Source organism: Tachypleus tridentatus, chromosome 7, assembly GCF_004210375.1.
Source record: "Tachypleus tridentatus isolate NWPU-2018 chromosome 7, ASM421037v1, whole genome shotgun sequence".
In the NCBI taxonomy this organism is placed as follows: domain Eukaryota; kingdom Metazoa; phylum Arthropoda; class Merostomata; order Xiphosura; family Limulidae; genus Tachypleus; species Tachypleus tridentatus.
Window position 1 is genome coordinate 176,174,304 of NC_134831.1, and position 25,004 is coordinate 176,199,307.

Consider the following 25,004-nt stretch of genomic DNA (forward strand, 5'->3'; position numbering starts at 1 on the left):
TTTACATAAGTGTATGACCTAGTCTTGTCTGATTAGATCAGTTTAATTCTAAATGTGCATAACCCAGCCCTGTCCAATTAAATACGTTGAAAGATTAGTTTAACTTTAAATTTAGACTATACACTCCGCCTAATCAATGACCAATTGAGCTGCAAATATGGAATATGCTAATTAAGCAATCGTGCAATTTGTTTTCTAAAATTTGACCGAAGAGTATTGCTGTAACAAGGCATACTCTATACAATTTTAAGAGAAAAGTTTCAACCTGTACTTTGATTTTATGGATATTTTTTTAAAAATATGATGAATAGGAGTATAAGAAAAAACGACAAGGAATAATACAATAAAAGGTCAAATAAATGGTGTTGTGCACCCCTTACAGAACTTTTAAAAATGTTTTGTAACAGTTTTTGATTAAATAAACTAGTGATTAAAGGACAAATAGAACAACTTTGCTGTAAATGGTGTAATGTAACACACTATAATAAGCTAATAAGAGTAAGATAGGTTGTCTAGGACTTTCGAGCAGAAACTAAGGGAAAGCTGTCTATATTAGATGTCACTAATGTTGAACTGATTGTCTAAAAGAAAGGCAACTATAAAAACACCCAAAGCTAATTCATGGGCTAGGCACATCAAATAGTGAGTTTTAGTTGTTACTCTTCTAACGCGCCCACAGATAAAATATGTGAAATTTCACATTCACAATCTGACGTACCAACCATTAGGCTACGTAAAGTCAGTTGCAATTTTTTAATAGATGAATTATTTGTTGTTTAGAACTTATTTTTAGGGTTAGAGTACCCTTTTGTGAAATTAATTATTTTAAACGATTACCATATTTGTTATTTACAATTCACACGTCTTAACTTTTATATTTTGTTCATTAACGTTACAAAGTAAACCCTTCGGTAACGTATTTCTGATGTAAAATTGTAATAATTTAGAGATATTTGTACTATTTTTGAGATTAAAGTTCTTCTACTTTCCAATAGATGGCAACGCAATTTAAAAGTTTGTTTGTAAAGTGTTTTCTCAGCCCAAACGAGCCGTTTTTGCATATAAAAGTTTGTTTGTTTTTGAATTTCGCTTAAAGTTACTCGAAGGCTATCTGCTCTAGCCGTCCCTAATTTGGCAGTGTAAGACTAGAGCAGCTAGTCATCACCATCTACCGCTACTTCTTATGGTACTCTTTTACCAACGCATAGCGGGATTGATCGTCACATTATAAAGCCTCCACGGCTCAAAAGGCGAGCATGTTTGGTGCGATGGGGATGCGAACCCGCAGATACCGTTTTCTCCGATAATAAGACCTACCCATAAAATAAGACCTAGTGTGATTTTTGGGGATAGTTTTAATATAAGGCTTACCCTTAAAATAAGCCCTAGTTAAGAGTGGCAGGAAGAGGAAAGAAATAAAAAAAATAATTTATTAATTAGTTTAGTAGTTAGTTAATTAGTTTGTTTAAGTATTAATCAGTTATTTTAATAGCTTAATAATAGTTTATTTTAAATGGTTAGTTTAATAATTTTACTTTGTAACTTCATTTTTTTAATATATCAAAATAAGACATCCCCCGAAAATAAGCCCTAGTGTCATATTTTGGAGTGAAAATTAATATAAGCACTGTCTTATTTTCGGAGAAACACGGTAGGAGTCGCACGCTCTAACCTACCTGGCCATGTCGGGCTTAATTTGAAAAACAAACAAACAAGCAATAAATGTTAATTAAACCTCTTATTCGAAAATGGTAACAATACTTAGTTAATACAAATATTTTAGTTGATAAGATTTGGCTTTGTATTTGATGAGTTTCTGTAATTTATTTAGGTTTTGATTCTGAGAATAAATAAGAAATAATGTTTTTCACCATGAATACAACGAGCTTAATATGCTATGGGAAACCAAATTCTGGAATTTGTCAATGAAGTTCTTCAACCTGACACTAACCCTAAATCGCTGGAAAACGATAAAAAAGTAAGATATTAAGAACCTATTAAAACATCTGAAGTGTGTGAATTTATTTTACCATTTAGAATAAGCGTTTGCAATTACTACAATTCTTGAAAATTAATTTGAAATTATTATCAATAAATTTAAAATGATTATTTTAGGCCTACAAAAAATCGGCGCTATCAGGCTTACATCAGCACATTGTTGTTGTTTTCTTTATTTTCAATATCCTTCAAATTACACGAAGCTCTGATTGCAAACATATTTGATTAATCAATGAGTTGTAGTGGTGTTTTTCATAACTAGGCGTCCCCCGCCGGAACAGTGGTAAGTCTTCGGATTTACCTCGCTAAAATCAGGGGCTCGATTCCCCTCGGTGGGCTCAGCAGATAGCCCTATGTGGCTTTGCTATAAGAAAACACACAAACACACATACTCCAACATATTTTTTTAAATGAGCCCTGCATGGCCAAGCATGTTAAGGCCTTCAACTCGTAATCCGAGGGTCGCGGGTTCGAATCACGGTCGCACCAAACATGCTCGCCCTTTCAGCCGTGGGGGGGTTATAAGTGACGGTCAACCCCACTATTTGTTGGTAAAAGAGTAGCCCAAGAGTTGGCGGTGGGTGGTGATGACTAGTTGTCTTCCCTCTAGTTTTACACTGCTAAATTAGGGACGGCTAGCGCAGATAGCCCTCGAGTGGCTTTGCGCGAAATTCAAGAAACAAAACAAAAACTGTTTAGAATTTCGAACAAAACAACAGTTGTTCCCTAAGTTGGCAGTGCGAGACTAGATGGAAGGCAGCTAGTCAAGACCATTTTTTTTTCTACCAACGAATAGTGGGATTGACCGAAACTTTATAATGCTCGCACAGTTTAAAGAGTAAGCATATAAGGTGGATTTGAAAACCACGACTCCATGTTGCGAGTCGAGCGTCTTAGGCATTAAATCATTTCAATCCACTATATATTACGTTTTGACAACACGTCGAATATTTCTGTTCTCTCTATCTTTAAAGTCTCCCGCTGGTACAGCGGTAAGTCTAGGGATTTACAATGCTAAAATCAGCGGTTCGTTTCCCTTCGGTGGACTCGGCAGATAACTCGATGTGGCTTTGCTATAAGAAAACACACACATACTACCTTTAAAATCTAACATTCAAGTTTCCAGAAATCTGTTCAACATATAATGAAAACAAGGTGCCTGAGTGTAAATACGTTTCTGATAACGGTGATAGTTTCTGATTGGTCGAAACCTTAATAATCGAATGAAACATAAAGACTTTTGAGTAACTCGTTGAGACATCGGTAAGTTTATGGACTTCAAACAACAAAACTCATAGTTCGATTTTTTGCAGTGACTTCACTTTAAAGTAAGCAAACGAACAAAATGAGCATCGAGGTCAGCGCCACCTGTTCATAGACATTTTTCTGATTTATGAAAATAAGCATAACAAACCTGAAATGCTGTATATAGACGTGCAGGGAAAAAAAATCTTCCAAGACTAAATTTTATGGTATTTCAAGCAGTTGAGTCTGATTAGATTATGAAAAATTGCTTAGTGGCGCATTATAAAATCGTAATCACCGTGAACATGAAACAAACACCCTCATTTCCCTTCTGAACCAGAATAGATCTCTACTAACTTGTAGAAAATTGTTAACTTTATAAGGCGGTAATAAGATTGCGATACATAGGCACCGGTGGGATTCGAACCCACGATCTCCTGTTTACTAGACAGGCGCTTTAACCAACTAAGCCACGGCGCCCCTTGTAAATACCTCCGACCGGTAAGTAACAATAAGAAGGGTGTTTATGATATACAAATATTTGTCCACATACTGAGGACCAAGCGGTAAGTTTGGAAGAGTATAACGCTAAAAATAGGTTTTGATAACCACAGTAAACAGAGCAAAGATAGCCAGTTGTGTCCTTAAAAGTAAATATAGGAAGCATCAACTTAATAAACTTTATTTATGTCCGAGTTATAGGTTAATACTTTGGTCCACTATCTGAAACTTGAAATTTAGTTCACGTCAAAATCAAGTGACTACCAAGTTAAACATACCTCTAGAATATTGTGTGCTCGTGATATTCTGTTATGACGAAGTTGTTTAAACATTCTCGTGGCTACGTGACCTGACTTTAGACCTTTCTCAAATGCCCCAGTTTTCCGATAACTATAGTTTCATTTATTTATTCTTTCGAATGGTTGACATTCACTTCATGATGTCGAACTATTGCTTGCTTACTAATTTGTCAAAAAAAAAAAGGATGCTTTATGTCAGTATAAAGCCAATCAACTAGGGTAGAGAAATAACCAACCAAACAGTTGAATTTATAGAATTTAGAGATTTCTTTTTTCATTCGGCGAAACCAAACAGAAAATACCACAGTTATTTACAACCCTCAAACAACTCGAAGATTAACAGGTTTTGTCATTGGTATTTAAAACAAAGGAGTATCTATTAATTCCAATAATTCTCGTTTCTTTAATTGGTTCCAACAACAATGAAAGCAAATAAAGATAACGAAGTACTAAAGGTCTGGTGGATCCAGGTGCACCTCTAATGAAGATTTTTAGTTAGTGCCTGGTGGATCCACGTGCACCCCTAATAAAGATTTTTAGTTAGTGCCTGGTGGATCCACGTGCATCTCTAAAGAAGATCTTTAGTTAGCTCTGCACCACACGCGAGTTTCTTAGTTTTGTGACACTGAATGTTCACTTCAATCTACTAATATGACATAATAGAAAGTGTATATGACAGCGACGAATGGTCCAGATACTATATATATTTTACATTTACGGCAAAGCTATCTACTGTCGGCTCTAATTTTCAATTATTGATCAGAGGGAAGACAATCTGTTAGCACCACACACCACTTATGTTAAATGATTGGTTGTCACTTTTGTAACTTATTCGCAGCTTAAATTGGGATAATATTTTACATAATTTGATTGAGTTAAATATGGTTCGACATTCGAAATTCAAAGAACCAGCCCGCGCCTTCCCAGAAAATTATACTTTAATTTATGTTTTAGCGTTTTAAATATGAAAGACTCAAGAGCTCGAAAAACTGATTAATTTGTCTTAGTTAAGTGTTTAAAAGATGAAAGTTTTTTGTTTTGAATTTTGCGCCAAGCTACTCAAGCGCCATCTGCGCTAGGCGTCCCTAATTTAGCAGTGTAAGACTAGAGGGAAGGCAGCTAGTCATCACCATCCACCGCCAACTCTTGGGCTACTCTTTTACCAACGAATAGTGGGATTGACCGTAACATTATAACGCCCCCAAGGCTGAAAGGCCGAACATGTTTGGTACGACGGGGATTCGAGCCCACGACCCTCAGATTATGAGACGAACGCCCCAACCACCTGGCCATGCTGGGCAAGATGAAAAAGTTAAGTGCCCCAGAAAATGAATAGTTTGCTTGATTCCAGCATATATATATAACTTAACTTGGATAAACATATGAGCCAATATTGTTAAAACTTATGATACAACAAATATTGATTTTCTTGAAAATGAAAGATTTAAATTCAGTGTTGCAACAAATGCAGAGTTTCTTGGAGATGGTAAATTTAAAGAAAATGTTACTGAGAGAGTCCTATTTCTCCAATATACACAATAATATATCCCGTCATCTTTCTCGACTTGCTTTTCTTGTCAAATTAAACACTAATTAAAAGTGAGTGAAAATAACGTACAAATAACATATGAAAAAAACAAAAACACAACAATGTTAGCTGAACCTTGAATACTCAACTAAGGTAACATCTCAGGACTGAAACGTAGAATTTACGGGTTAACGTGAGGCTGTCTTAAAATATCAATAATTTACTTCGGTTAAAATAACATCATAAGCCTGAAGCATAGGAATCACAGGTTGACATAAAGCTATCTCATAATATCAATCAGCTACCTATATATATATCTGGCTCAGAAATCGATCGTCGATTCTGGTTGCGAATAACAATAATAAGATGCATTAATTTATTAAGATTCGTTATGTGGCATTAGATATATCTCTCTATCGATTAGTTTGTTTTGTATCAAAGTTTTGTTCTAATTCAAGAACACTGGTGAACTCACGACGATTTATCTCCAACGTATAATTATTTCCGCCTTTGTAATCGCATTTTGAATGAGTACGTAAGATCCTTTGCTTTTAGCCATGTCATATCCAATGACCATCAGTCAATGTTTCAGGGTGTTCAGTGTCCCTCCCCCCCCCCAGACGGTCGAGATAGAATTAAGATGGATGAGAAGACATATTGTCTCGTTTTAGAGTAAGTTGACAGGTTAGCAGTTACAGATAAATATAATTACCAAAGGAAATTAATATGAATTGTTTTTATTTTTTTACCAATTATGTGTCTGGATAATTTGTTCAAGAACAAACGTTAAACATGATAAATAAGTACGCCTATTTTAAATTAAAATAAGCACTTTTTTATGAGTAATAAAATATGCGAGATTGTTTTCGAACGCGAGTGTTAACAGTGGTTATACACAGGGCAAATGAAAAAGTTATGAAAGCAATAGTTCAAATGTTGATAAAAAATGTCAGTGTATTTTAATAGATCACAGTTATCTGAATTATAATTATATTGCAAGAGAATAATCTGTAATTACTTTACGAAAAAGGAAATGGTTCTAATAAGAAAATAGGCTTAACTGTTGTTGCGGATGCAAGATAGAATTTGCTGTGGCTGAAGATTTGAACAAGTAGGCTTAACGTTTAAGAAGTGTTAGTTTATAGTAATAACTTTTTCGTAGTCATAGTTCTTATGTTTTCATTTATTTTCTAATTTGGCATAAATTTTAGATTACTATTGACTGCTTTTATTATCTTTAGACAAATGCTATACTTGCGTTTACAAAATAATTCGTTTATTTTTATTTTTGTATTGTCACAAGTGTTTATTTTCTATAAATATTTAACACGTAAATAATAGTTTAGAAACTAATAAACATGTATAAGTAGGCATTTGCTTTTTTAAAGCAATAAACATATTATATTAGTTAATGTATAATACGTTTTCTGTCATTCTAAATGTATTAACCGGGTGATTCAACATTTATTTGAAAGGGAAATAATTACAGAAGTACAGGAAACAAGTTTTTTAATGGTATGAAATGAGTTTTACTAAGTCTATTCTGTGACAATGTCGTTGTGGAAACACAGGTATAGAGGACGACATTTCTAAAGTCTTCCATCTTTCATCAAATAATATCATTGAGGTCATTTAAAGGCCACCTAAAAGTCCTGACCCCCGCAATTCTTGTTAATATACGTCATACACCAAAAATGTCAATCGTAACGGTATAAAACATTACAAATGAAGCATTTTAAATAAATAACTGCTATAGGTGTATGAATGAATACAAGAATAGTTTTTGGAATTTCGCACAAAGCTGTTCGAGGGCTATCTGTCCCTAATTTAGCAGTGAAAGGCAGCTTGTCATCACCACCCACCGCCAACTCTTGGGCTACTCTTTTACCAACGAATAGTGGGATTGACCGTCAAAGTATAACGCCCCCACGGCTGGGAGGGCGAGCATGTTTGGCGCGACGGGGATGCGAACCTGCGACCCTCTGATTACGAGTCGCACGCCTTACGCGCTAGGCCATGCCGGGCCTACAAGAATAGTAAACATCTTAAAGAGTATTAATAAGCTGGCAAACAGTAAATAGATACAGGGTGTTCCAAAAATGTATACACTTTGAATGATTTATAACTTACTCAAACTGTCATTTTTTAAAGGTACAACTGATTTGAAGTAATGGCAGAAGCAAGACTTAGCCTTTGAGAAAAGGAAATTTATCTTAAAGTGTACTACTGGAAGTATAAGAACGTAACTGAAGTGCAAAGACGGTTTAGAAGGGAGTTTTAACGTGAGTCACCATTACTCGCATCAGAGATAAGTTTGAAACAAATGGAACTGTTCATGACGTTCATAAAGGGCGTTCTGGAAGACCGCGGTCGTCCACCAGTTCCACACGAGAAGCAGAGCTGTTGGAAAATCTCCACCGATCTCCAAGAAAATCGGTTCGGCAAACAACCCGTGGGACAGGAATCTCAAAATCGAGCGTCCATCGCATGTTGAAGCGTGTTAATTCATCATCTGCCACTCGATTCCTTAAGGAACATAGGGCCGCAATCACTGCGGTTTCCGTAACAAGTTGGAATTTAAGTGAGTAGGTTGTTAGCCCACTGCACCTAGCCGTCCCTAATTTAGCAGTGTAAGACTAGAGGGAAGGCAGCTAGTCATCACCACCCACCGCCAACTCTTGGGCTACTCTTTTACCAACGAAAAGTGGGATTGACCGAACATTATAACGCCCCCACGGCTGGGAGGGCGAGCATGTTTAGCGCGATGCGGGCGCTAACTCGCCACCCTCAGATTATGAGTCGCAGCGTGTTCATTGGAAAAGTTTTATTCCAATATTAGTCCACGCCCTCAATAAAGATGATCCTTACCGGAGAATTGAATTTTGTGAGTGGTACCTGGAAAAATCTGCAGAAGATGCACAGTTTCCAAAAAAGATTGTCTGGAGCGACGAGGCCACTTTTAAGTTAAATGGCTCAGTTAATCGCCACAATTGCACCTACTTGGCACATCAGAACCTGCATGTTACGATTGAATACCACGTAAATTTACCAGGGGTTAGAGTGTGGTGAGGATTATCATCGTTGGGCGTAATTAGACCATTTTTTTAAAAACACAGTCACTGGTCTCGTTTATCTGAACTTGCTGCAAGAATCTATCGTGCCACGCATTCGAGAGCAATTTGGAGATAAGGAGTTTTATTTCCAGCAAGATGGAGCATCTCCTCACTACCTTCATAATGTGAGGGCCTATCTTGACGAAAATTTGCCGAACAGATGAATTGGGCGAAGAGGCAGCACCGAATTTCCCCCACGTTTACCAGACCTTACACCTCTGGACTTTTTTTTTATGGGGATTCGTCAAAAATCAATGAGCTGAGAGCAGCAATTCAAAGAGAATGCACCCAAATACCAAATGAAATGATTCGTGAAGTTTGCTATTCCATCTGTCTGCGTTATCAGCAGTACCTGGATCAGAAGGGTCATAGTTCGAACACCTGCGATAACTCAAAAGATTCTACTTGCCTTCTTAAACTTGGATTATAAAACCTAGATATATATTAATAAACAATGTTTTTATAGTCATTCAAAGTGTGTATACATTTTTTGGGACACCCTTATGTTGAAAGCTCCATTATCAATATTTATTGCTGTTTGTGATGTGCTCACGTGACGTTCTACGTGTAGAAAAGCCCTTAGTAAGCAGCCAGAGATGCTTTCCTATCATTTCTTGGAAAGAACGATGGTCATTTGAGAACCATCCGACGTGCTGTTTGGCAGGAACCCAGGAATATTGGTGAAAGTTTCAATACAGTAGCACTGTGCTAAACTGTTCTTCAATGGTGCTATTATATGGATGTTCCCGGAGCTGTCGTAGCATGTTTTTTGTGTATTACCTTACGTAATTTACTTTTATCTTAATTTATTTTGATATTTCTTGACTTTATAGGTCCTTCAAAGGGGAAAGAATTTGTTTATACCAATATTCGGACATTTCTTGTCAAATCCAGGTTGGTTTAACTACTTCTTTGATGGTCTCAGAATAACTGTTGTTATTGAAAAACGAACTATAACTTCTAATTTAAAAATATTTAATTTTTTATTAGGTAGTTTCTATTTTTAAATATATCTTGGGTGTGTATTGCATCTTAAAATTTCTGAAGGGCGTGACCTCGAACAATCTTATCGTCACATGGCAACCCAACAACAACTCGTTCCATATCACTAGCAATTCTCTTCCTACACCTTTTCATTTCTGAGTTATTTGACTGTTACTGGATTTGATAATAACCCTATAAATATGCACATTACTAACAAAGTTTCTTGTTGGAACAAATGAAGATATCACGAGGAAAAATCTCACGAGCTGTATACCTGATCAGAGGACTTGATTCAAACAACAACAGTTTTATTCACATTTTCTCTGTTTGTTGAACAAATATCTGAAATTAGAATGAAATATTCTTTTAAAATTTTGAAGTGAACGACGGGGGGGGGAATGTTATTATGTCGTTTTGGTGACACCTTTATCATAGAAAAATGATAGCGTTCACTGGTATACACGGTTTAGAAATACATTTTTTTTACGTGCAGTTGCTATATGTAGAAATAAGAATACACTACATTTCACCGTTTGGCCTAAACTAGAACTTATATTGTTGGTAAGTTCTTTTAATGAGCTTTTGTTTGTTTTGAATTAAGCACAAAGCTACACAATAAGATATCTGTGCTTTGTCCATTATGAGGAACTTAGTGATAAAATAAACATTTTATTTCTTGAAATTTTAGTTCTAAAGTTAGCTTTATTATAATTTTCACTGATAGGCCCAAGTTCATGGTAGACACTAATAAAAGCAATGTCGAGTACTTACTAACTCCTCTCATACACACGGCATTTTTTCTGATTCAAGTTTTTCTTCGAAACACGAACTCAGTATTCATAAACAACTGACTTAGATAGGTAACATAAAGAAGCTTGCGAAAAAGACTGGTAACTAAAAATCAATCTATTATACACTGATTACTTATTATCTGAATAAAATAATTCACTCCTAATTCTAACATAATTCGCCTTTTTTTGTACGGCTCATCATTTCTGAAGCTTTCCAGAAAATTACAGACGTTAAGATACGCGCTCATCAAAACGCCCTCTAGTTAACATTAGTGAAAAAGTTTAAATAAATTTTGATCTGCAGCAACGCACAGAAGTACAAACTCTTGAAGTTTTGGTTGACTAACTGTATTAAAATGATCTTGGATATGCAAAAGAATTTGTGACAAATACACCTGATATAAAGTCGCAGCAAAACGGAATGCATCGGAATTTTTTTTTACTCTGGTGTTTCGAAAACTGGTCACTTTTGAGAGGGATATGTAACAGCTTTTCTAACACAAAATATTTATACACATATACCATAAAGATGCGTTAAGATTTGGGATTTATAATTTTCAAGACGAGAATATTCCCTGCAGTTATTGGCATTGGAAAACAAAAGAACATGAATCAATATGAGAACCAGGACCGTCTAGAAAGAGACTGTAACAAATAGTGCCCTGGTATATTAATCAAATAACAGTGTCTCGTAGCAGGTGACAATTTACGAACACAATGCCAGTGGCAAAAGTCATCCACCTGTAACACGTAACACTGTGCAACATTATCAAGAATTATTTTTATCTGGAAAAGCGACACTAGCTGCTTTCACGATATGCCCATTCAATCGTTGCATATCTCAAGTAGCTAGAAAATGAAACGGGTATTCATGCTATTACATATGAAGGCACCCAGCATCTGTGTAATTGTATGCGATCATATTGTTTAAATAGGCACTGGGAAGCTTTGTTTAAATAGGCACTTTTTACACCTAGATGGTTTATGGAAAGTATTCAGGGAGCAGTGGTAGTGCTTTTAACACGACAGCCTTACAATAGAGCCTTTTAGTTTTACATGCTGCGGGGCTGTTGTCAAGATGAGCAGTTGTAAGATCAATATATGTGTAAAAACGGCTAGTACAGGTAGTGAAAGCTCTATGTAGAGGAGCTAACAACGTTTCGACCTTCTTCGGTATCGTCAGGTTCACATAGAATGTAGTAACTTACCGAAAGCTGACCACATGTTTAAAGGCGGTTGCGTAATTGAATGTAGGAATATAGAGGGCGTGCTTAGATGTTGGATTATATTTACTACTATAGGTATAAAGGTGTTTCTTTGTATTGGCTTGTTTTGGGCTTGAGTTGTTATATAAGTAAGGCTTTTTTAATTTTGTGTTTGTGTATGTTTATTTAGTATTTGGGTATTTTCTATGGGTGTGTTTATTTGATTTGCAGAGTTTGAAAACGTGTGAAGGTGGCTTTTTGTGTTCTGTGAATCTGGTTTCCATTTTTCTACTTGTTTCTCCAATATAGAAGTCGTGGCAGTTATCACATTGTATTTTATAAATAATGTTGGTGTGGTGTTTGTCAGTGCAGTTCTTACATAAATTTACCTTAGTTTTGTGTCTAGTTTTTGAATAAATTTGGTATTAACTGGAGTGTCATATTTTGTTACCAATTTTTGCCAAATGTTGGTTATTTTTCTGCTGATATCGGGAATATATGGTATGCAGCAGTATATGGTTTCGTGATTTTTTAAATCGTGGGATATATTTATATTTCTTAGTTGATTTTGCTTTTTGTCTAGGTGTTTGCGTATAATGTTTTCTACGGTTTGTGGAGGAAAGTTATTGATGTTGATAAAGTATTGTTTTATTTTGTCTAATACGTCGTTAATTTTATCTGGTGAGCATAGTTTTATGGCTGTGTTTATTTGATTTCTTAGTATGTTGAGTTTTTGTTTTGTTTCATTTGCTGAGTCCAAAGGAATGTATAATCCAGTATGGGTGATTTTTCGGTGGATTTCTGTTTTAAATTGTGTATCGGGTCTTGTAATTTTGAGGTTAAGAAATGATATTTGATTGCTTTCTTCCTGTTCACATGTGAAGTTAATGTTGTGAATCTGACAATGACCGAAGAAAGTCGAAACGTTGTTCGCTCCTCTACATAGAGCTTTCTCTACCCATACCAGCCGATTTGGCCCGACATGGCTAAGCGCATTAAAGCGTGCGACTCGTAATCCGAGGGTCGCGGGTACGCATCCCCGTCGCGCAAAACATGCTCGCCCTTTCAGCCGTGGGGGCGTTATAATGTGACGGTCAATCCCACTATTCGTTGGTAAAAGAGTAGCCCAAGAGTTGGCAGTGGGTGGTGATGACTAGCTGCCTTCCCTCTAGTATTACACTGCAAAATTAGGGACGGCTAGCACAGATAGCCCTCGAGTAGCTTTGTGCGAAATTCAGAAACAAACAAACAAACCAGCCGATTTTTACGTATATATTTTTCTCTACAAGCGGGTTTTTTCGTCATCACGGAGTTGTAAGATCAGACATGACTGAACGTGTTGATATGGACAGTAACGATGCGGTTAGGCTTTAAAATCGTTTTAATATAACTTAATCAATCTTTGCGCAGAGAAGCAAACTCTCGAATCTCGTAATGATTTAAACACTTACTGCTGTATACACTTGTATCTCAGGGATACATGCGTCGTTCATAGTTATGTATATGTAAAAGTAGCAAATCAACCATTTGTACACGAGCGGCTGTGATTTAAGTTAATATATAAATTGAAGGTTTAGGTGGCAGTTACTTAATTAGAGTCATTTATTTTCTTCAGTAATTATTAGATTGGAAAGTTGTATCAGCAATAACGACATTGTTAACGCTAAGGCAAAACATCACTTAACGTTCAAGCCTAACTACATTGTTAACGCAAAACCATAACATTAACGGTGTTTTTACGTCTCAGTGTTGACAATAATGTTAAGACATATGGAGCAGGAATAAGCTGACATGTGAACTGTGCTAAGTGCCTGAGATAAAAATTAGATATTCTTAATAAAGGATACGTTTAATTGGTTAATCTCTTCCATCAACGACCAATAGAAGAATGCATGCTAAGAAACTAACCAGTTATCTCATCAAGTTCATTTTCCGTTCGCAGAACTAGCTTTCCATTAGTCTAGACTCTAGAGTTTCTCTCCAGTCTTCGTAACATATCACTGAAATAGGCGATCTTAAGAAGACTTTATATGATTCAAGTACAGAATCATCTAGATTACATTGTTATCATATCATTACTTTTAATTCCTGGACTAGTTATTCTCCCTGGAAGAAAAACACTTGGCTTGGTTATGTCAAATAATTAAAATTACATAAAAATACGTAAATTATTAAAACAACGAGATATAAGAAAGGAGTAAATTTTCAGTTTTAGTCTCTGGGTCAAAATAACATCAAATGGATTATTTTTCTTTGTATGAGTTTTATAAATCTGGGTGTTATTATTTTGGTTTAAGTCTGTTTAAAAGAGTTATTTTTCTTCATTGAAGGTTGAGTATTTGTTTTTCGTGTTTTAAGCCCCGTGTAGAAGTCGTGGCTTTTGATTTAAGGTTTTATAGTTCAGGCTGGTGTAAGATGGTTTTTTTTTTTGTGCTCATCTTAGAATTTTATCTTTTGATTTAAAGCTGGATATTTTTATAATTAGCTAGTGTTTAATTTTGGTACTTGTTGGAAGCTATTTAACACGTATATTTATATATATTATACACATTCATATATCAGTTTTTATATATAAGAACGTTTTTACAAGTTACATTGCGAGTAAAGTATTGAAACAAAACGTTGAATTTGTTTGAATTTTGATAAATATCTATTTTCTGTCAATTCAATAACATTTAAAAATTTCAATAATAAATTTTTCTTATTGAAAAACTCCTAATGATTCAGTTGCAAGTCTGCAGGCTTATAGCGCTAGAGATTGGTTTTCGATCCCAATGGTAAACAGAATAGATAACTTATTGTATTGTTTTGCGTTTAGCAACAATCAAACAGGAAACAAATCAATTTATTTTAACGCCATCTGGTTTCAGTCATTAAACTACAACTTTAACACTGCCAAGAGATGCCAGTGAATATGGAATAGTAATTGGTTAGTAGAAATGAAAAAATTGACAATAATAGGTTAGGAAAAGTACGAACTGGCATTAAGTGACAGAAGTTAAAGGAAGGAAGTTAGAGAAAACAGTACTTTGGTGGGTTAACACTGGAAATTTGATTAATTATTTGAAATTAAGCACAAAGCTACACAATGAGCAGTTCTATTGCTGCTCTGTCTACTACGAGTATGAAAACTCGATTTCTAGTACTGTAAATCCACAGACATATCGCTGTACCACTGTGGGTCAACACTGGCGAAACGTCATGGGTTAGTTATAATGTTTTCAGCTCGTGGTGGTGTAGATGTTCAATGATGTTACAGTTTCTACAACTCCACAATTTACCAAAACGGAAATCCATGGCTAGTAGAAGGACTTTTGTTTTTCGTGACGTATGTGTAACAAATTTCTTCTTATACGATATAGTCGAAGATTTATAACAGTTAATAGTAGCGACCCACTTCGTTAAGCCTAATTTTAACGATGTCTACTATTAACTATCTGACAACCAAAATATGTCGCAGAAAACGAGCAAGTCGAAGCTCAGGAAAAAAAAAAAAAAAGGTTATACAGCTATTTTAACATTTTGGTCTGAAGAGACCTCTGGTAGCAGAAATTAAAATTAGTAATCAGTGGTAGCATGTGTTGATATGCACCCCTCACGTAAACCGATGGTTCATTTTTTTTTTTAATCTTATCCCGAGTGTACAAAAGAAAGGTCGGAGTTTGATTGCGCAATTTTTATCGGTAAGCCTATAACGAAAAACATCTGTATTTGTAGATCATATTATCTTCACTCTCCTGAACAAATGTTAACGTTTCTATTTCAACCTGAGTTTGCCAGTGATTGTCTAAAGTTGCCGTGTTCTCTCGTGAGCCAGATGTCATGTCAAACGTAGCTGTTACTAATTACTGAACTAGTAGTTGGAATATCCATTCCATGGACTGACGTTATTTATATTCTTGACTAGTTATCTTAGAACATGAAAAGTTGCTTCCCTTATACGTAATTGCAAAAAAAAAAGCCCATAAAAATCGTAAAACACAAAATGTAAAGCCTGAAATTCGTACATATTTCTCCATAGACTCAATAAACCTTGATGTCAATTTCGATTAAGATATATAAAAAGCGGCCAAAATAGTGGTAACAACGTCCACAAAAACCGTAAAACGGAAAAATTGAATGTTCTCCTGCATTGACTTAATGAATCTACATAACAATTCTGGTGAAAATCTGTCTACACAATAGTTACATGGACATACAACAGATAGTTTATTTATATAGATAAGTTGTTACATGGACATGCAACAGACAGTACGAGTATATTTATATAGATAAGTAGTTACACAGACATGTAGCAGACAGTCTATTATATTTATATGGATAAGTAGTTACACAGACATGCAACAGACAGTCTATTATATTTATATAGATAAGTAGTTACACAGACATGCAACAGACTATTATATTTATATATAGATAAGTAGTTGCACAGACATGCAACAGACACTATTATATTTATATATAGATAAGTAGTTACACACATGCAACAGACAGTCTATTATATTTATATATAGATAAGTAGTTACACAGACATGCAACAGACAGTCTATTATATTCATATAGATAAGTAGTTACACAGACATGCAACAGACAGTCTATTATATTTATATATAGATAAGTAGTTACACAGACATGCAACAGACAGTCTATTATATTCATATAGATAAGTAGTTACACAGACATGCAACAGACAGTCTATTATATTTATATAGATAAGTAGTTACACAGACATGCAACAGACAGTCTATTATATTTATATAGAAAAGTAGTTACACAGACATGCAACAGACAGTCTATTATATTCATATAGATAAGTAGTTACACAGACATGCAACAGACAGTCTATTATATTTATATATAGATAAGTAGTTACACACATGCAACAGACAGTCTATTATATTTATATATAGATAAATAGTTACACACATGCAACAGACAGTCTATTATATTTATATATAGATAAGTAGTTACACAGACATGCAACAGACAGCCTATTATATTTATGTATAGGTAAGTAGTTACACAGACATGCAACAGATAGTCTATTATATTTATATAGATAAGTAGTTACACAGACATACAACAGACAGTCTATTATATTTGTATAGATAACTAGTTACATGGACATGCAATAGGCAGTACGATTATACTGATATAGACAAGTAGTTAAATGGACGGTTATACATGTATTTGTAAGGATACAGAAACGTGTTTTTGAGATGCTAGGCCTAGAATGAAAGCCTTTACTATAGTCAACGTTACAGTGTTTTAATAAGCAGGGAAAATTAACACAGACCTATTTAAACAATAATAAACTCTCTTAGTAATGGAGAGGAAGTGTTATGATTTATACTAATATTCTAGAAAGAACAACAGGCCAGTGTTTCAAACGAGACCAGTGTCTAGCTCATTGAATAAGTAAATTGGTGTTTGTTAGGGAGAAATTATAGGAACATTAGAAGCTTAATAACAAAGATTTATCTGATTCCCATTAGTAAGCAGAGGTTTCTAGAAACTTGCATCTGTGAAACCGCTGTAACTTTAACATATTTACATGTTTATGATGAACTTTTGAATTTCCATTTTAGGTTAACGAGTAGTAATTTATCTTTGTCACCAGTAGTAGTAATTAATTAACCTTAAAACTAAAATTGAACGATTATTTATTGACTCTTTCCTGTCATAGCCAGAAAATTTAAAACGAATGACGCTGAAGCTAAAATCGATCCATGACAAAAAATGTTTCTATTATTGTACTCTATGTGGGAGTCTTTAGAGTTCATCTGCACATTTAATATATTAACATTCTAAAACGTTTCCTATTCTCGTTATTTCCAGAACAAACGAAATTAGAAATCGTGTTAATTTTTATTAGTAAGGTTTTCATTAATCCTTTTTTTCTGTCTATTAAATCTAAGTGATTAATGTGTTGAAATATTGACCGGTGATAAACCAGTGATTAGTGTAGTGGAATGTTGACTGGTGGAAGCTCAATAATTAATGTGTTGGAATGTTGTCTGGTAGCGGTCCACTGATTATTGTGTTGGAATGTTGTGTGGTAGCGGTCCACTGATTAGTGTATTGGAATGTTGTCTGGTGGTGGTCCACTGACTAGTGTGTCGGAATGTTGTCTGGTGGTGGTCCACTGATTAGTGTGTTGGAATGTTGTTTGATGGTGGTCCACTGGTTAGTGTGTTGGAATGTTGTCTGGTGGTGGTCCACTGATTAGTATGTTGGAATACAACTAAGATTTTAAGACATCCTCCTGTCGTTCCAAGTATTAGTTCGTGTTTTCACTCTCAGCTTGTTTCAGGAGCTGTTGTTATTCATTGTTACGTTTTCACTTTAAACGGAAGCGAAAAAAAATAAAGTTCAGAAATTATAAAGAAGAAAAAAACATCCCCAAGGGAAGATTGAAAACTTTTAAATCACTGTTCTATAAAAAAAGTTTGCCAGAGATGATTAGAAAGTGAAAATCAGAACCTTATGAGGAGATTAGTGGAACACATTTTAGTCAGTTGAGAAAAAAATGAACTAAAACGTTATTCTACAGTTTCTCGGAAGGTGTCACTGAACCTTTCGTCTGTTCTGCACTAATAAGTAGTAGAAACAAACAAGACCTTTTCATATTGCGTTTGGAAGTACATTTCATTTATAATTCATTTTTATAATATATCTTATGCATCTAAAAGAAGTGCCTACTAGGAAAATAGAAATGTGTCATTCCGTTCTAAGTTATCATAATTTAGAAAACACGACAGGAACTCTGTCTTAATGAAAGATTTTCATTTTTAAGTATGATTAGTAATTTCTTTTCATATACGATAAACGTGTTTCTATACCGGATGGTCTTATGAATATCAAAACTGTTTTTGTATCAATCTCAAAGACAAAAGTAGGAAATAAAGGTTACTCTGAAAGGAAAGCTGGATGCGTTTCCAAGAACCTTACACACAAAAACAAAACTGTAACCATTGACAGAGACGAGAAAACAAGCTTTCAGTACGATATTGGTTGGAAGTATTCCAGAAGACGGAAAACAATTATATAGTTGTATAAAGTAACACTATCTGTAGAATACCAACACATACATTAGTACAGTCTGTATAGTAACAACATATACATGACTACAGTCTGTATGATAACAACATATACATTAGTAAAGTCTGTTTAATAACAATATAATTTTGGCCTGGTGATACACGTCTAAGATTATTAAAAATGTATGTTTTACACACCATCATTAAAGGTGAATTTTACAGAAAAAAGAAAACTTAGCAGTCAAAAGAACTACTCATACTGATTAATTTTGCAGGTTCACATTTTTTATAAAAAATATGTGCTAACAAATGACACATAGAACTTGGTGCAGAAAGAGCCCTTTTCGAGCGGCAATCCGATCGTTCCAGTTTTACGTTTGCCGCTAGGAAAAGTACTGTGACGTAATAGTTGCCAAACAAACCGCCAACGCCACCGCGTTGAATGTAAATAAACATGGCCAGTGCATACGGAGAAACAGAAGCGGAGTCTATTTTGACTTTGTGTTCTGAACAGTGTCGAGTAGCACCATACCATTACGAACATACTCTGAACGAACCTAGAACAGTTACTTTTGACACAGATCTGACAAGTTCTAGTGATGAGGACAGCTCCATGAGCGAGAGTAGCGGAACTGTGAGTGATACTGAAGAAATAAGATTATATATTACAACAACATGCTTTATGAGGTTTATGAGATTTACATTTAATATGACAATGTCAAAGTACTGTGTTAAGATTAATTTTATTATGATGAGTTATGGAAATATGTTATGGAGTTTATATTTGCCCACATTTTTTTTAAAAATACATAACATGTACTTGATTACTTCAACATATTCAAGACATAGTCTTATTTCAATTTATCTTGAAATGTTAAATTTGAAAAATGGAATTCTTCAAACTTTTCTATATTTAAGAATGATACAAAAACATCTACAGAATGATCTACCAGCTTTTAAACTTGGAATATACTCTATTTGGGATAGATTTGTCCACTGTTTAGACTAGGAAATCAAGGTTTCACTGACTTTCAGGTGCCACAAATGCAAAACACGCTCATGAATGTGAAATGTGTATGTCTAGTTACATTCTTCAAAATCTTGTACTTTTTAAATTATTATATTATACTAGTTATTGTTTATCGCTTTATACTACACACATACCTTTAAGTTTGTTCTTTTCGTGATGGCAAGGGATTGCCTTAGAGGGGTGGAACTTGTACGCTGCAGGCTGAGATCAGTCCTCAGCTCTACACGAGGAAAGATAGTGGGGACGATCCTGTTTACTTCTGATAGTTTTTTCAGTCTCAACCTGCCTGGCTTGAAACCCACGGAATCCAAAACAGTGGGATCCGACACAAAACATGAACATTCAAAGTGATCTTGACAAAGCTTTGCATGATGTGAAGGAGTCCAGTTCTTCTTATTGACCATCCACACCCACTGTCGCCACCTTGCCGGTTTCTTCTCCTTGCACGGAAACGAAAAGAAGCTTTTGCCCGATGCCGAACCGTTTTTACAAACATAAGCAACGCAGTAACAATATAAGCAACATAAAGTAGCAATATCAAGACAAAAAACAGTCTCACAAAGTATGTAATTCGAAAAAAACACCGATAGATTTACATAAAACACCAGCACTGAAAGGAACAAAATGGTCGGCGCGCAACGAAGCGTGTTTGGCAATTATTACGTCATAGTTGTAAAACGTTACGAAAACAGCCGAACGACCGAGAGGAACTTGAGTTCGAGGACCCGCATATTTTGTTTCATTTTTTACTCAAAAAATAAAGTGTTTAAAACCACACAGGAATTATACCTAAGTAAAGTACAGTTTCTAAGGCAATTATTAAATTTGTTGAAAATTCACCTTTAATAAAATGCTTCATGTTTTTAAGTGTTGAATTGCTAGTTGTTGCTCTTGCGAGGTAAATAATATTTAAGAAGCACAATCCGTTTCGTGACAATCACCAACAAAAGAGAACGCTTTCACTCTAAAAGCATTAACGATGCAATAATCGGATGTTAGTTTACCACAACATGTACTTTCTCTGCAGTGTATTTACCAGATGTATTTTAGGAAAGGTCTAAAAGTGATGCGCCATTTACAGCACATGTTATGTTTTCTGATTTTTTTGCAGAGGATAAAACATATGTTTAATCTTTACTCATATGATTTTGTAGTGGAAGTGATATATATATATATATATATTCATCGTGCATCTACACAGATGAGGAGGTTGATTGTTGTGATATTATTTATATAAAACATTGAGTTTGGTTAATCTAAGTGGTGCCACTAGGTTGCTTGTTGTGTTATTATTTATATAAAACATTGAGTTTGATTAATCTAAGCGGTGCCATTGGGTTGATTGTTGTGTTATTGTTTATATAAAATATTGAGTTTGGTTAATCTAAGCGGTGCCACTGGGTTGGTTGTTGTGTTATCATTTATATAAAACATTGAGTTTGATTAATCTAAGCGGTGCCACTGGGTTGATTGTTGTGTTATTATTTATGTAAAACATTGAGTTTGGTTAATATAAGTATGAGTAGAATAGTGAAGGAATAGATAAAATACCACTTAAAATAGACTCGTTTACATTGCAGTTTTAGTGACGAGAGTGCAAGGGAGCTATAAATGGTGTGTTAGTGTGTGACGTGAAACCTTATAAGTGCAGTGAGTGTTGATATAATAATTCTAAAGTAAACATGTTGTGTGGGATCACCTAGCCTACAGTCAAGTTCATAAAAAGTATCTTGAAATACAAAATATCGATTCAGTTTTAAAGTCAAATCGTTTTCTGAACTAAGCTATTTTCTGTTATGTCATCAACGTTTTAAATAAAAAATAAACCTTTTAATCAAAGAGACACTAAATTAAGAAGTTAACAAATATTTTTCCAGTTTTGTTTTCTATACGTTTCATTTTATACTATCAGTACATAGACTAATAACCAAATTAAAGTCATTGTTGGAACGTAGTGTTACCGACACACACTAGCTTTTCTATATGTAATAAGTTGTCAATCTAACTGATATTAACCAATAATTATTCTATAAGTATGCCATAAATTTTCATTTCATGGATGATCTTAATTTTGGTTGGCTCACAAAGGAATTTACCGACGTTTGGCTGTATCGATTGCACTTTACTAGCTCTTTATTGGTCAAACTTCATTATGCAAAGGGTATTTATTTATTTCAGTTAGCTATGAAATGTGAGGTTAGGGTATACTATGGGTTGGAGTGGTAGTACCTGACCCGTCATAGTCGCTATAATATTTAGGCTGAAATTGCTGTTCGTAATTTTTCAATTACATTTTTTATTTCAGTAAAAGTTGTTTATGACACCATTCGTATAAAGTACAACTGAGCGTGTAAGATAAAATGAACAAGTAACGTATCAAGTTGAACGACAAGCACACTTACTTAAGTGCTGTTTCTATGACGTCTAAACACTACCGTAGACAGTGCATGTTACCATTGTTCTGTTTCACTGGACCATATGTACTGACATTATGTTCCATGAACCATATGTGCTGACGTTATGTTTCATGAACCATATGTGCTGACGTTATGTTCCATGAACCATATGCACGGAGATCATGTTCCATGAAACATATGTACTGACACTGTTCTTTTTAACCGAACTATATGTATATTAACTTTGTTCTGTTTAACTGAACCATATGTATATTAACTTTGTAATTTTTAACTGAGCCAATTTATTGACTTTGTTCTTTTAAACCGAAACATATATATTAACTTTGTTCTTTTTAACTGAACCACATGTATATTAACTTTGTTCTTTTTAACTGAGCCATATTTATTGACTTTGTTTTTTGGTAATTCAACCATAAGTATATTAACTTTGTTGTTTTAAACTGAGCCATATTTATTGACTTTGTTCTTTTTGTAATTCAACCATAAGTGTATTAACTTTGTTGTTTTTAACTGGACCAAGTATACTAACATTATTCAATTTTACCCGACCCTGTTTTACATTATATATATATAACGTATCTTTCACTCCGTGTTAAATCAATAATTTGTAGCGTAATATCTTACTTGTTCCTTAGAAAACCGTTTAGGTGAGCTGCTAACTCGGGATTGGTTGGAACAGTGATTTCACGTTCCGCTTGTCCATCCGACGCTTCTATCACACACAGTTCTCTACCACTTGTCTTCTCTTTATGCGCTAAGTCGGTTCAACAAAACAAACTGATAATCAACAGACTTCCAACCGTTTCTGTTGGACTTCATTAGTCACTACTGGACTAACTTCTCGTTTGCACTGTTGACCCTGTGTAAATGTACCTGTCGTATTAACCTGACTTGTTCTCATCACTTTACGTGTTGTGTAGAAGCTCGTGATACATCGGATAAAATACTCATTAACTTTTAATGTTGTTACTTTTATCAACATTTCTGAATTGGAAACAGCAAATTATAGTAGTTAATGTAGTCAAAACTCAATAAAATCTGACTAGAACTCAGTTACCAGACTAGTCTAAAAACCACTAAACGTCAGCACTTAAATAAGTGACGTAACAGTTAAACTGTTACTTAACGTTTAACAGGAAAGACGTAACAGTTGAGCTGTTACTTAACATTTCACAGGAGAGACGTTACAGGTGAACTGTTACTTAACGTTTAACACGAGAGACGTAACAGTTGAACTGTTACTTAACATTTCACAGGAGAGAAGTTACAGGTGAACTGTTACTTAACATTTCACAGGAGAAACGTTACAGTTGAACTGTTACTTAACATTTCACAGGAGAGACGTAACAGTTGAACTGTTACTTAACATTTCACAGGAGAAACGTTACAGTTGAACTGTTACTTAACATTTCACAGGAGAGACGTTACAGGTGAACTGTTACTTAATATTTCACAGGAGAAACGTTACAGTTGAACTGTTACTTATCATTTCACAGGAGCGACGTAACAGTTGAACTGTTAACATTTCACAGGAGAAACGTTACAGGTGAACTGCTATTTAACGTTTAACAGGAAAGAGGTAACAGTTGCCCTGTTACTTAACCATGGTTACAAATTCCACCTAAAGCCTACGTGTGCATTTCTGCTCACGAACTCTAAACAACGCTATATTAACTTAGATAAAAAAAAACAACATTTGAAATGATACTGCGGTGTTTATATATCTTGTGATAAGAGATCTACTTCAGTACCACTGTCCATTTTTCTTTATGTATAATTGTACTTTACAGTAAACGAACTAGTTAGTTACAACAACAGGTTTGGTTGATCCAATACTACTGTTCAACTTCCTTTATGTATAATTGTACTTTACTGTAAACAAACTATTTAGTTACAACAACGGGTTTGGTTGATCCAGTACCACTGCTCAACTTTCTTTATGTACAATTCTACCTTACTGAAAACAAACTAGTTAGATACAACAACAGGTTTGCTTTATCCAGTACTACTGTTCAACTTTCTTTATGTTTACTTAACTGTAGACAAACTAGTTAGTTACAACAAGAAGTTTGGTTGATCCAGTACCACTGCTCAACTTTCTTTACGTATAATTGTGCTTTACTGTAAACTAGTAAGATACAATAATAGGTTTGGTTAATCCAGTACCTCTGTCCAACTTTCTTTATGTATAATTGTACCTTACTGTAAACAAACCAGTTAGTTACAACAATAGCTTTGGTTGATCCAGTACCATTGCTCAACTTTCTTTATGTATAATTGTACTTCACTGTAAACAAACTAGTTAGATACAACAACAGGTTTGGTTGATCCAGTACTACTGTTCAACTTTCTTTATGAAAAATTTTACTTCACTGTAAACTACTTAGTTACAACAACAGGTTGGATTTGATCCAGTACTAATGTTCAACTTTCTTTATGTATAATTGTACTTTACTGTAAACTAGTTAGTTACAACAACAGGTTTGGTTGATCAAGTATCACTGCATAACATTCTTTATGTATAATTATTTTTTACTGTAAACTAACTAGTTAGTTAGCACAACAGGTTTTTCTGACCCAGTTCCACTGCTCAACTTTCTATATCTATAATTGACATTACTATAAACAGACTAGTAAGTTACAACAATAAGTTTGGTTGATCCAGTACCACTGTTCAACTTTCTTTATCTATAGTTGTACTTTACTGTAAACTAGTTAGTTACAACAAGAGGTTCGGTTGATGCAGTACTACTATTCAACTTTTTTTATGTATAATGGTGCTTTACTTTAAACAAACTATTTAGTTACAACAACTGGTTTGGTTGATAAAGTACCACTGTTAAACTTTCTTTA

General features: G+C 34.5%; 1 long non-coding RNA gene and 1 other non-coding gene across 2 annotated transcripts in view; one reads left to right on the plus strand and one right to left on the minus strand.

The window, feature by feature from the left end:
- Positions 1–25,004, plus strand: part of LOC143257338 (uncharacterized) — a 52,222-nt gene that overhangs the window by 3,726 nt on the left and 23,492 nt on the right. The gene's annotated exons all lie outside the window — the stretch shown is intronic.
- On the minus strand, positions 3,650–3,723 carry TRNAT-AGU (transfer RNA threonine (anticodon AGU)). Its single transcript has one exon. It is a non-coding gene; the product is annotated as a tRNA-Thr (tRNA).